Here is a 6,429-nt window from a genome sequence, read left to right on the forward strand (position 1 = left end):
AGTTGTCAGCTTATGGGAGGGTGTGAAAACCATTAATGAAATAAAGTGGCTCAGGAAAAGCTTGTGGAATAAAGGTAGAAATTGAGTTGTGGTAAAACTGGGAAGTGCTTGTGAATAGTACAAGAACCAGAAGATGTTTTGGAGAAAACAGAGGAGGTAGGAGTTTCAGTAAGACTGAATTGTCAACAGCAGGAAATTTATGTATAAAAAAATCTCAAGAGGACATTGTTGTCTTCAGCAAGAGCCATTTCAGTATCATTGTAGATCTGAAAATCAGTGTTAAGGGGTTCCTAAATATTTTTGGCTGTCAACTTCTGATATAATGTTTCAAATTTTATTCATGTATTTCAGGTACTCATGAGTCTTATCAATGCTTTTATGTTAGAAATACTCAATTCAGGGATCCCTGGGTGGCGCAGTGGTTTGGCGCCTGCCTTTGGCCCAGGGCGCGATTCTGGAGACCCGGGATCGAATCCCACATCGGGCTCCCGGTGCATGGGGCCTGCTTCTCCCTCTGCCTGTGTCTCTGCCTTTCTCTCTCTCTCTCTGTGACTATCATAAATACATAAAAAAAAAAAAGAAATACTCAATTCAATAACTACTTATCAAGCACTTGTTATCTGACTACTTTGGGAATTTTTGGCTTGGAACAGTTGCTAAACTTTCGCACAGATCACATCAAGTCATTATAGCACCTACATTTTAGCAATGGTAGGTTTAATTTTATGCCATAATTAACTTGGTAAGCAAAGGTGAACTTTTAGATCTTGTTAAAAGGTGATCTGTGCAGTATGGTGGTACCCCACTCTGGCTTTTAAAAATCAACAAATTGAGTCATATCATCAATTATTTTTAAACCATGTATGTTAACATACTGACTAAATATAAAATAGCTGTTTTTTAAAAAAGATTTCATTTATTAATTCATGAAAGACACACAGAGAGGCAGAGACATAGGCAGAGGGAGAAGCAGGCTCCTCACAGGGAGCCTGATGTGGAACTCGATCCCAGACCCTGGGATCACACCCTGAGCCAAAGGCAGACGCTCAACTGCTGAGTCACCCAGGCGTCCCTAAAATAGCTATTAAATTATTAACTTTACCACTTAACAGAAGAATTTTTATCATGTTTGGCATCATACTATCACTGTTGCGCTATTGAACACATTCATTATGCTTTCTTATTTATACTTGTTTCAGTATGAAATGCCTGTCTTAATTCCTAATTTCATTATGCTTTTTACATAGTGAACATATCTTTAATTTTATATTCTGTGGTCTTTCAGAATATTTGAAGTCTCAGAAGTTGTTCAATAAATATTTGGCAATTAATAATCTGCCCCATAAAAGGGTGCCTGGGTGGTTCAGTCAGTTGAGCTGATTCTTGATTTCAGCTCATGTCATGATCCTAGGATGGAGTCCCTTGTCAGATTTCACACTCAGCAGGCAGTCTGCTTGAGGATTTCTCTCTCTTGCTTTCTGCCTCTCCCTCTGCTCGCATTTTTTCTCTCTCTCTTTCAAATCAATAAATAAATCTTAAAAAAAAAATCTGCCTCATAAATACCAGTTTGACAATGAACACCTGGCCATGTTCTTGTTTTCATTTGCTCTTATCCAATATTTTTCCTGATTAAATGACTTCTTTAAGGTGGGATCATTTCTTGCCACTCACCTCACTTAGGAACTCTAAGGAAATAATTTTTTGACATGGAGTATGAACTTTGTAGTGGGTATTCTTTTTTCCTCCTTTCTCAAACTTCTGCTTTATAGCATAGAATGAAAGGGTTTTCTTATACTTTTGCCCTTTTGGAATATTTTGGGGAAGTATAATCATTTTTTTTCACCTCCTGGTTGCCCCAACTCTTATGAGGAGTAATTCCTCTGATTGGTGAAAGGAATGGATCTGTCAATACCTGCAATTCATTGCATTAGAAGGTGGGCCTCGAGGGTCTTTGGAAGGCTATTTTTTCCTTGTGTGGGGTGGTTACAACTTCTAGGTAACTAGGAATGGTTCTGCCTCTGTACTCTCAATGAAGTTTTAAAATATGAATATGGTATTTCCACTGTGCCACACAGTCTTCTCACTTCACAGTATCCAGAAATCATTGTTTAGCCAATAGATTTTCAGTCTTGATTTTAGACCTGAGTAGTTCACACTAATCAGTCATCTGTTTACAGGTGCGGGCATAATTGTTAAATTATGGTTTTAGATCGAAGTAACTGCAAAGAAGGATGGAAATGTACTGCTTTGTGTACATTACCCATTGGGATGGTGTGACCAGAGTCATATGATTCTCGTGGTGAGGCATACTCCATAGGTCAATACTCTATCATATTGGCTCCTCCTAGGAGCACTGTGTCTGAGACTGGTGTTTGGCCAATGAATTTAGGTAGAATGTGATTTTTATTGCTGGAAGATGCCTTAAAAATAATCTAATCCAACCTTTTCATTTTAAATATGAAGAAACCAGTTGTTGAGAATTTAAGTTCTTTGTACAAAATAACATTGTTAGTGAGTGGCAGAAACGGGAACTCCAATTTTCTTTTGTGAATTGCTCTGCATTCAGCTCTATTTATAAATAGGACTTTATCTTCATGATGTATGTTTGTTTTGAAAATTCATAGCAGAGGAGATTAAGAAGAAACCCCTGGGTTTTCATTTGTTTAATGAATGTTTCTCTGAAAATCACAAAGTAACTGATTTTCCAAGAAGTGGTACAGTGCAGTCTGAGGAAATGACCTCAAAAAAACCATATTTGAGATGCATATTTTGTGGAATCTTTGATGAAGAGTAAGCTGGTAGGAAAGAAATTGGGACAATATTCTCTCATGATATCCTCATCTAAACTCTTTGCCTTACTTCTGGTTTCCTTCCCTCAAACAAACTACTAGTCAAAAAATATCACAATTCATGACAAACTAAAGAATTCTGGGTGCCTACAAGCCCCTTGTCTTGAAAAACGGTCTCCAGCATTTCCATTTTGTGGGCTAGGGAACTCTTCGGTATCAGCTCCAGGATTTATTAAGGGAAATTCCAGGGGGAATCCTGTTCTTCACTGTAGATTTAATTATTTCCTAGAGCTTCCCAAAGTAGGTTAAGGCTCATTTGGTTGAAGTAATAAACTCTTTCAACTACATTTAGTAAGAAAGGACACAAAGTGCTTCATGGATCTTAAGAGCAGGGCTGCACTCCAGCCATAGAACTGGAACCTGAAATCAAAACCCCCGAGAGCTTTCTTTCTCTGCTTCTCTCTACCTGACTGCCTTCTCACTTGTTGCTGACTGACTTCCTTTCATTCTCTGGTCCAAATGAAAAATGAAAATATGGCTACTGACATCACCCAAATATACATTATAGTTCAAATCTTTTGCCTCTAGAAAGATCAGCTGCCGTCTTTCTTTCTACAGTTTCAATTTGTTGGGGATAGGACCTGCATTGGTCACACTTGGGGTCAGTTGCCCAGTCATGGTCCAATCAATGAGGCTAAGGGAGAAATGCATTACTCAAAATAGATCTGTAAGAGGAGAGAAAATCATTGCAAACTGAGCAGTCAAATCAGCCAAATGAATATTCTGAGGTTATTTACATTTCTGTCCCTCCACTTGCAAGCAGAATACCGCACTTGTCCAGCAAGACTGGAGTGATTCGCACTCCAATTGAGTGTCAGGAGCATACAGCACTGAAAGAGGACCAAAGGAAGGCGTTAATGGAGAGGAAATCCAATACCATGAGGTTCCTATGGGTCTCATAAAGACCCATAAAGTAACTCTTGGAATACTGACACTGCTAATAATATCTATCTTCTTGAAATGTACTCTTTCCTAAGTTTTCGTGATGCCATATTCTGTTTTTATCTCCGAAGTTAATAACAGGGAACATTTACTAATTTCTTTCTCTATGTTAGACAATGTGCTAGATATTTACATGAATTTTTTAAAGGTTTTTTAAAAATTTATTTATTCATTCATGAGAGACACACAAAGAAAGGCAGAGACACAGGCAGGGAGCCTGCAGGGAAGCCCAATGGGAGACTTGATTCCAGGACCCCAGGATCATGCCTTGAGCCAAAGGGAGATGCTCAACCACTGAGCCACTCAGGCACCCCATGAATATTTAAATTAAATATTTATCACCTAATTTAATCCTTAGAATACTTGATAAGCTAGAGACTATTATTTTCTCCATTTAATAGAGGAGGAAACTGAGGCTTAGGAGGTGAGCAGCTTTTTTGTGCTTTAAATATTTATTTTTCTGTGGGCTCTGTGTTGTCCCATCTATGCACTTCTCTGAAGATATCGCCCCTTCTCATGGCTTTAATTAGTGTCTGTATTCTTTCAGCTCCATAATCTCCATATTTGGTCTAGATTTCTCCTCTTAGGTCAATCTTATGTATTTAACTTCCTACTGGACATTAACATTTCAGAAGTCTCAAAGCTACCTGAAATTCAACATAAACACTCCTAAATTCATCATCTTTTTTTTTTTTAAGATTTTATTTATTTATTAGAGACACACAGAGAGAGAGACAGGCGGAAGGAAAAGCAGGCTCCATGCAGGGAGCCTGATGTGGGATTCGATCCTGGGTCTCCAGGATCAGGCCCTGGGCTGAAGGCGGTGCTAAACCACTAAGCCACCTAAGTTCATCATCTTACCCTGCTAGGCTGCTCATCCTCCATACTGAACTCATGGTTTCAGGATGGAAACTTGTGAATCATTCTTGATTTCTCTCTCACAGTCCCTCTAGTCAGGTATCAGTTTCCATAAATTCTGCCTATTATAAATATCTTTATCTCCATTACTTCATCCTAGTCCATGACACAATTATTTCTTTCCTGGACTGCTTCAATAACTTCTTAGCTGTCTGTAGTTCATTTTTCATCCAGCATCCAGAGTGATCTTAAAAACATACAAATCTGATAATGCTATGATCCTACTTAAAACTATGGCTTTCCATTCCTCCTAAAAAATTCAAACTCATTAACATGGGGCAGCAAAGTAAATAGCTATCTACTAAAAATTCATGACTTTTAGTGTAGATAGCTACACTAAAAATCATGTGTAGAGCTGTTGATGAGAAGAGGCTTTAAATAAAGACTACATTTCCTGGCCCTTTTTTGGAGTAAAGCCTGGCTATGAAATGTGAAAGAGACTTATGTGTTCCCCTTCTAGCCTGGTTTATAGGAAACTTTTCATGTGGTTCTATAATCTCTCCCTGATTTCTGGCCTGATATCATGTACTCTTAAGTCTCAGGGATGGACTTAGATGGAAGAAGCCTGATCTTTTGGAACATGCTGAGGAATGCCCCCACCAACCAGGAATACCTGCATGGGATTATTCAGTGAGCAAAAAATAAACTTTTATTGGCCATTAAAATTTGAGGTTTGCATATTATAGCATTGGAGTTAAGTAATATAAATGGCTTACAAGACTATATAATCCAATTCTTGACACTTTATCTCTCCTCACTCTTCCTCACACTCTTCACTTTAATCATACCTAAGTTCTTTCATGATTACTGGTTCTCTCTTCTACACATGGTTGTCCTTGCCTAGCACACTATCCCATTCTCTTCTCCCATTCCCATGACTAAATTGCACTCATTCTTAGAATCCTTTGAAGGGCCTTTTCTGTCCTGATTGTGGCAGTTCCCTCTGCCTTGTCTTTCTTTAGCTTTCTGTGCTTTCCTACTATAACACTCATCATGTCTATTGTTCATGACATCTTTGTCTGCCTCCTCTATACTATGAGCTTCTCAAGGGCATGGATCATGTCTATCTTGTTCAATGTTGTTTCTCTAGCACCAAACACAGTCTCTGGAATATAGTTGGTACTCATTAAATATTTACTGAATAACTGAATGAATGAAAGAATCATCGTGGCCTTCCACTTCTGTAATTTATCACTTTCTTAGTCTTTATGTTAGTAGGGGTAGGTTGGAGCACGTTTGTAGGTCTTGAATATTTGGTTAATAAGGAATTGCTATTATTGTTATTATTCTTGTATTGTTAAATACCTTTATCAATATACAGAATAGCTTTAGTGAAATGTTTTCAACTAATTAAATTTACTATTGAAATTGAAGTGAAAAGAAATAAGTGACAATGTAGAAATAAGCTGAAAAATGGGAAACATTTCATTGAATAGCAGAGTTGGAAAGGATGGCGATGTGTAATGAACTCTAGTCTCCAGTTGAGGAGGTAGGCTTGAAAAATAATAGAATATTGCAGAGTAGAGTGTTGCTATAGGAACAGTTACCTAAAGATCTAATCAGTGTCTTGTTGAGTGAAAGGATTTTCTCTTTAGTATGAAACATTTCAGCAAGTGCTAAAAATAGTTTTTTAAAAGCCCTACAATCTCTGTCTCCAAATCTGCTTGTTCCTAAGATTTTAAAAGCAAACTAATAAAAATAATCAGAACTATATAATGAG

The sequence above is a fragment of the Canis lupus genome, chromosome 12, assembly GCF_011100685.1.
Source record: "Canis lupus familiaris isolate Mischka breed German Shepherd chromosome 12, alternate assembly UU_Cfam_GSD_1.0, whole genome shotgun sequence".
Classification (NCBI taxonomy): domain Eukaryota; kingdom Metazoa; phylum Chordata; class Mammalia; order Carnivora; family Canidae; genus Canis; species Canis lupus.